Source organism: Benincasa hispida, chromosome 11 (genome assembly GCF_027475165.1).
Source record: "Benincasa hispida cultivar pf3 chromosome 11, pf3_genome.v1.1, whole genome shotgun sequence".
NCBI classification, from domain to species: Eukaryota; Viridiplantae; Streptophyta; class Magnoliopsida; order Cucurbitales; family Cucurbitaceae; genus Benincasa; species Benincasa hispida.
In genome coordinates, this window is record NC_143488.1 from 24,851,497 (window position 1) to 24,859,426 (window position 7,930).

Consider the following 7,930-nt stretch of genomic DNA (forward strand, 5'->3'; position numbering starts at 1 on the left):
ATTTTATATAAATGTGATTTATATTAAATGTCATATAAAAGAGAAAAGAAACTATAGGTTATATTGTATGTGATACAATATGAAATCTATAGGTTATATGTTATATCTGATATAACATATAATTATTTAGTTATATATATATATATATATATATTTGTATGTGTTCCGAAGAAAAGTCGTTCATTTTTCGGGGTCTCCATATATATCATCTTTATTTTATTTTAAATAAAAATGAGGGAGGGAGATATAACTTGTGGGTGGTTGTGGTATTTGTTTTTTTTTAAAGACAAGAGAGAGTCTCCTTCTTCCACAATCTGTTCTTGATTGAAAGATTAGAAAATAACAGAAGAGTTCTGTCTGCAAGTTTGAGTTGTTGGTGAACAATTTCAAACCTTCTTTCTTACTATCAAAATTTCCCTCAATCCAAAATAGCTAGAGCCCACCACTCCTAGGTCTCTATCTGAGAATACCAAGGAAGCCTTTGTGGTAGTGTTCGTGCTCTTGATCAAAGTTTTCTTGAAAATAGTCTTTAAGACGTTCGTGTGTTGTTCGAGGGATTCTTGAAAAAAAAGTATTCAAATGTAAGGTTTCTAAAACCTTTTTAATAGCATGTTGCAATTTATATAAATGCATACCTAGTTCTTTATTTATTGTAAAATTTACATTCAATAAAAAATGGATTTGGAACGATCTATCTTCCACTCACGGTTCCCTTCAATTTGAGATCCTTCGGGAGTTGCCTTTTCTTGAGAAAATCATGGCTAAGTTGGGTTTCTCATTAATATGGATTGATAGAGTGATGACATGTGTTAAGTCTATAGGCTTTTCGGTGCTTATTAATGGTTCTTCTACTAATTTTCTTTCTGGAGAGGGGTCCTGGGCAGGGGAACTCGATATCCCCATATTTTTTCCTGCTTTGTGCTGAAGGTTTTTCAGCCTTGATCTCTAGAGAAGAAGCAAAAAGCAAAATTAGGATTTGAAAATTAACATATTTTGCCCTTTTGTCTCTCACTTATTCTTCGTTGACGATAGTTTGATTTTTTGTAGGGCTTTTAAAAGTGATTTTTGATCAATTAAAAAAATCCTTAATGACTATGAGTATGCTTCGAGCTAAACTGTCAATTTTGAAAAATTGATTATGGTTAGCAAAAACATATGTAAGGATAGAGTCAATCAGTTTAGAAACTATTTGGGTGTTAAATTGGCGAACTCCTTAGGGGAGTATCTTGGTATGCCTTCTCAAATGGGGAGAAACAAATCTACCAAATTCAGAAAGATCAAGGAGAAGGTGCGGAGAATTCTACAAGGCTAGAAAGGAAAGTTTTTCTCCCTTGGAGGAAAGGAGATTCTGATTAAAGTTGTTGTCCAAGCCATCCCAAATTACACTATGAGTTGTTTCAAACTCCTCAAAAGCTTGTTCAAGAATCTCAACCATTGTTATGCTCAATTTTGGTGGGGGTCGGATTCTGAAAACAGAAAAACCCATTGGGTTGGCTGGAAAAATTTATGCAAGAGCAAGGCGAGGGGTATTGGGTTCAAAGATTTTTCTCTGTTCAACCAAGCTATGTTGGTTAAGCAATGTTGGCGGTTTTGTACAAATCAGAAGAACCTGCTGGGTAGAATTTTAAGAGGAAGATATTTTAATAATAATACTTTTCTGAAAGCATCTCTCGGGAATAATCCCTCATATACCTGAAGGAGTTTAATTTGAGGTCGGAGCTTATTTGAAAAAGGTTTGAAATAGAGAGTGAGTAATTGAAGAATTATTATTATTGATGAGGATAAATGGTTACCTCAGGAAGGGGTTAGGGCCTCTGTTTGGGTTCGTGAAGATCTTAAGAGGTGTAGGGTTTCGTATTTGATCGATTTTAATGGGACTTGGAAAGGGGGGGAGATTAGAAATTCTTTTATCCCCTCTGATGCTGAGACTATTCTTGATAATCCTTTGGGAAATGTTGAGTCTGATGATGATATTTTTTGGAGCATGGACTTTAAAGGAATATTTTGGGTCAAATTGGCGTATCATCTTGTTATAAGTTTAAATGATGCTGGGAGTGCTTCGACTTCGAGCTCTCTGAGGTCTTAAGGGCGTTGGAAACCTCTCTGGAAGGCCAAGGTGCTTCCAAAAGCCAAAATATGTGTTTGGAAGTTTTAAAAGATGTCATTCCCTTTAAGCTTAATCTGTGGGGAAAATGGATTATTAACAATCCTTATTGTTTGTTTTGCAAGGGTTATGAAGAGTCGGCTATTCACATTTTGTGGGGATGTAGGTTTGCTAAAAAAAATCTGGAATCATTTTTTTCCCGACTTATTGTTGCCTTTTTCTCCTTGTAGGGGCAGTTGAATCCTGTTAGGCTTTGAGATTGGATTGTGGAAAACTTCAAAGACAATGAGATTGAAACGTGTATTTTAATCTGGTAGGCTTTGTGGTCGTGCAGAAATCCATGGGTGGCAAAAAATTATGTCCCTGAGCTATCTGTTGGTGTTGAAATTTCCTGTGAGTTTATTAACGAAGTTATTTAGGAGTCTTTGGCGGTTGGTTTGAGGTCCCTTGACTTGCCTTTGAAGAACAGGATGAGTCACAACTCCTGGAAGCCACCTGAGGTGGGTTGGAAGATAAATACAGACGCATCATGGTGTGAAAAAATTGGTATAGGAGGTGTGGGCTGAATCGTTAGTGACTCAACTAGTTCTTTAATTGGGGCAGGTTGCAAAGGATTAAAAGAGCGTAGAAGATCAAGGTGCTCAAGATGAAGGTGATGAAGGAGGGGCTGAAAGCTTTGGTCGAAAGGTTTGGTGATACAATCCCTTCTCTGATCATTGAGTCTAATTCTATGGATGTTATTGCTTCCGGATATTGAATGTGATCACTCTGAGACTAAAAATGTTTCCCGTAGAGTTTTGAGTTTAGCTAATTCATTGGGGACTGTCCTTTTTGTGCATTATTCTAGAAACTGTAATTTAGTTGCGCACTCGCTAGCCAAGTTAGCTTGGTCCCCCTTTTGGATCTCTTTTCTGAGTTCGAGTGTTTATTCCTCTGTTTTGGAAGACCAGATTTTTTGTTTCTGGGGTGGTGATGTTCCCTGGTGGTTGTCCCCTACTTTAAATGGGGGGCTTTGTTGTCCTTGTTAGTTGTTTCTTCAATGAAGTTTATTTTTAAGAAAAATAAATTAATATGAAAATATCACAAAAATAACCTATTTTTATTTTTAACCTCATACAAACCTTTTTCATTAAATTTTCGTATAATCTCACCTCAATTGACATGAGTTCTTTTTTCTTTTACCATCCAAAACTTTCATAATTTTCACATCCTGTCACCTCAAAATATTCCTAAACTTTATATTATTTATTAATTATTTTTCCATTTCTTTTTAAAATTTTTGTTCTCACGTCAACATTTATACATACATTTACAATACACATCTAAATGTTGTCTTACTTTATAGAAATTATGATTAAAAATGATCAATTATGGTCAACTAGGCCACAATGAAAGTTTGGTTAATTAATTGTAACAATTTCTATCAATTTTCATAATTTTTTCCAAAATTTTCATCGATATTTTCACAAAATCAGAATCTCGATATTTGCATCAACATCAATATTTCGAATTTTGATCACAATCAAAGTCTCATTAACTAATTATAACAATTCTGATTAATTTTCAAAAGTTTTGCGAACTTCCCATCCATATTTTCATAGAATCTGGACTTCAATATTTCCATCGACATTGATATTGCAAACCTTGCTTTTAGTAAGAGATAGGTATTATACGATAATTTGAAATGTTATTATATAACATAATATTAATTCAAGTTATAACATGGGTTGTTTTCAAATATAAAAAAAATAATCAAAATATTTACAAAATATAGCAAATTTTCAAAAACTATCAATGATAGACATTAATAGACTTTTATCAATGTCTATCAGTGACATTGATAGATACTCATCTAGCCATATCTACCAATATCTATCATTGATAGGTTTTAAAATTTTGCTAAATTTTATAAATATTTTAAGTAATTTTATCATTTGAAATAATTTTCCTTGTAACAATTAATTCTAGAATTCATTAAATTACAAGTCGTGGTGCCTAGTCTTAAGATTTCTAGTTTGTAATAAATTGGTAAGCTTTTAGTTGTGTAGCTAAAGACGTAATAGATCTCTAGATCTAGTCATATTTGTCATATTTTTAATTTTAAAAATTTATTAGATATAAAATTGAGAATTCAACTTCTTGGTCTTATAAGATAAATTTGAATATGATTAAAATATTATTTTAGTCGGTGTACATTAAATTTTATTCAAGTTTAATCTATGTAGTTTTAATAAATCTTAAATCTAATATCTCAAGTTAATTTTTATTGAAATTGATTAAATAATAATAATAATAATAATTTTCATGCAAGAATATTGTAATTATGTTTTCAAAATTTAGAATGAAAATGATAATAAAATAACAAAAAAAAAGTATTTAAAAAATCAACAATTAACAAGAGGGGGACTGAATTTATGATTTCTTAAAAGTATATGACTAAAATTAAACATATTTCAAAATACATTGATTAAGATAAAACTAAAATAACAATGGTGATATTTTTGTACAATTGGTCCCATGGTCTAGTGGTTAGGACATTGGACTCTGAATCCAGTAACCCGAGTTCAAATCTCGGTGGGACCTTTTTCTTCTTTCTTTTTTGCTTTTTTTCTTTCTTAAATATATTTTCCTGTCTTATTATTAATTTTTTTTTTTAAAGAAATACCTCTTATATTTATTCAGCCTCGTCTTTTCTTCTTATTTTAAGAACAAACCCATCTTATACTCTTGTTTCATATATAAATGGTGTTATAAGTTCTAACCAATATTTTTCAAAAAGAAATTGTTATAACAAATTAAAATTTTTCGTTAGATTACACAGCTGTGGTTTAACATTTCGAATAATTTGATGGTTTTTTTTTAATAAAAAAGGCTTTTGTAGTTTTAAATGGGCTAAATTATAAAAAATGTTTTTTAACTTTGTACTTCGACTCAAAAATACCATTGAACTTTTTATTATTATTTTTTTAAAAATACTATTAGACTTTCAAGAAGATTTCAATAGTACCATTGTCGTTAGTTTTGGAAGGAAACTATTAGTATTTTATTTAAAAAAATAAACCTAAAACTTTCAAAACTTTAAAAAAAAATACCCTTAAACTTAAAAAAAATTAAAAAAATACGTTACTTTAAGTATATGAATGGAAATTATTAGTCCCTTATTGCAGAAAAAAAAATTTAACTTTCAAAAGTCGTATTAGTGCCATTGCTTAAAATTTTTTAGTTTTAAAAAATTAGTTAAGAATACTCTTATCGTTTATCTATACACTGTCACTTCCTTCATCCATTTTCTCTCTCCTACTTCAATCTATGGACTTAACACTTATCTATTTTTAGTCTTTTTCTCTTTCTCTTCTTCAATACCCTCGTGCACACGCGTTAATTGTTTGACATTTGTTTATCTAAAAAAAATTACTCTTTAGTTAAGGTACATAGACTATAACAAGAAGAAAGAGCTAAATATATGAAATTATACTGGGACCTTAGTTTTAACAAGGTTATATGTCACTAGTTGAGTATGTATTCTTTTGGCTATTATCGTTCTAAGTTTTAAGGGAGATTTTGATTTTGAATTTTTGTGAGATTACGTGGGATTTTATTTATAGTTTTGACTTATATTTTGTTGCTAAAAAAATAGTGTAAGAATTGGACAAATGAGGAAAAAAAATGAAAGTATCTATATTAAAAAGAAAGTAGATATATAAATCTATACTATATATGTCTATTTTGCCCCCTCGTTTTTAAATATATGTGCATTATACCCTAGATTGCGATTTTCATAATGTCTATTTACAATCGTTCATATTTTGCCCTCACTACATTTAAACATACATCTTTCTGGTTTCCATGAAAATATCTTGGTACGTAAAAAACTATAATTCATACATGCACCTCCTTTACCAATAAAACACATCCCTTCACATAATAATTACAAAATTTTCAGAAAATGAATACAAACTTTCTTGTTTTTCTTTTTTCCTTTCTTCATTTTTAGAATGCTATATGATAAAAAAAATTAAAATATTCTTCATCAATAAAATATTAAATCATGCTAGAATGAAATATTGATAATTCAGGAACTAGTTTTCTTTTCATGAATAGGTACGATTGCTATTTCAACTTTAAATTTTGAATCATTATTGTTCATTGTCTCTCTATTAGAAGTACTGACCATTAATGATGGCAAATACGACCACTACAATACTCCCCAGGCCAATACAATAACAAGATGTTTCAAATTCTTTTACTCCTTTGGTTTTTCTTTTTTATATGTTTTTTTTTTTTTTTTGGCAAATAGGTTTTGTTGGAGATTGAATTTTGTGGTATCAGATGAAAAAAAAAAATATGAGATTAAATTTTGAATGGGTGCTTCTAATTTCCTTATATATATATATATATATATATATATATATTCATATTATTTTGAGATTTAAATTCTGATGATTTGTTGTTGATTAATAGATTTATAGTTTGATTATAATTTTGATTCATTGTTGATAGGTAGATTTGTTTTTAAGAATAACAAATATTCGATTCTGTAGGGAGTTTAATTTCGTTCATTGGTTTTCTTTTTAATTTCTTCATTTAAAAAAAATGACGAGGGAGAGAAATTTGTGGGTTTTCTCTCGAATTTAATTTCTTTCAGGGGAATTTTCAACCTAGGAAAATAAGAGAAGCTATTTACACGAATAATAAAATTTAATCTTTTCTTATTGAGGCTGATAGAGGTTGATATATAAGTTTATCAATGACTATCAGTAATAAAAACTGATAGAATTCTATCATTGATATTATGAGTAATAGAAACTGATACAAGTCTATCACTAATAGACGTGGATAGAAATCCATCAATATCTATTAGTGATAGAAACGGATAGAAGTCTACCATTAACAGAGATCAATAGAATTCTATCAGTGTCTATCAATGATAGAAACTGATAGAAGTCTATTATTGATGTAGTAATAGAAATGGATACAAGTGATAGACACTGATAGAAATCTATCAATATCTATAAATATTTTTTTATAATTATTTTTGTAAATAATTTGACTTTTTTTTATTTGTGAAAATTTTTGTTTCTTTCTATTATGTTTCCCTCTTGATAGTAACACAATTATATAGAGTGTTCTTTTTCTTCTCTATAACAATAAAAAATATTTGTAAATTTGTAAAATTTAAATTCTTAGTATGTAAATTTTGTTAGTTTGTGAGCTTTTATATTATTATTATACACAATCAACTGTTCTTAATCGAAAGCATGTGATCATGCATTTCTATTTTAATATATTATAATTAATTTAAGTTAGATATTCTTTTTAGAGAAATCCAGTTTGATTAGATGTCTATGGTAGATTGGCTCTCATAATCTTAGTCATCCTATAAGAGTTTTTTTTTTTTTTTTTTTTTTTTTTTTTAAATAATAAAAAATTAAGAGATCTAGTGACATGTTTGCAGAGGTAAAAATTTTTAAGACAATAATGTTCAACAAAGTAAAAAACATCTTAATTGAAACAATTTTTTAAACTATTTTTCATGGGTTTGAATTTAACATTTTTATTCTTTATATTAGGAGAACTAACTATGACAACGATACTGATGAACATGTTAGATATTATAATTAAATTTACCTTCATCCATCTACTTAAATTTTTGGATTAATTGGTGGTTTAAGATGGTATTAGAACAGATTACTTTAAGATATCCTAAATTTACTTTCAATCAGTGATTTAAGAGAACATGCAATATCTTAATTGAATCAAATTTGATATATTCAATTTATTAATATTTATTTTCACTTACTTGTCTCTTCTTCATATTTCAAGCTT

General features: G+C 29.0%; 1 non-coding gene across 1 annotated transcript; it reads left to right on the top strand.

The window, feature by feature from the left end:
- Positions 1-4,615: 4,615 nt before the first annotated feature.
- On the top strand, positions 4,616-4,687 carry TRNAQ-CUG (transfer RNA glutamine (anticodon CUG)). Its single transcript has one exon. It is a non-coding gene; the product is annotated as a tRNA-Gln (tRNA).
- The last annotated feature ends 3,243 nt before the right edge of the window (positions 4,688-7,930 follow it).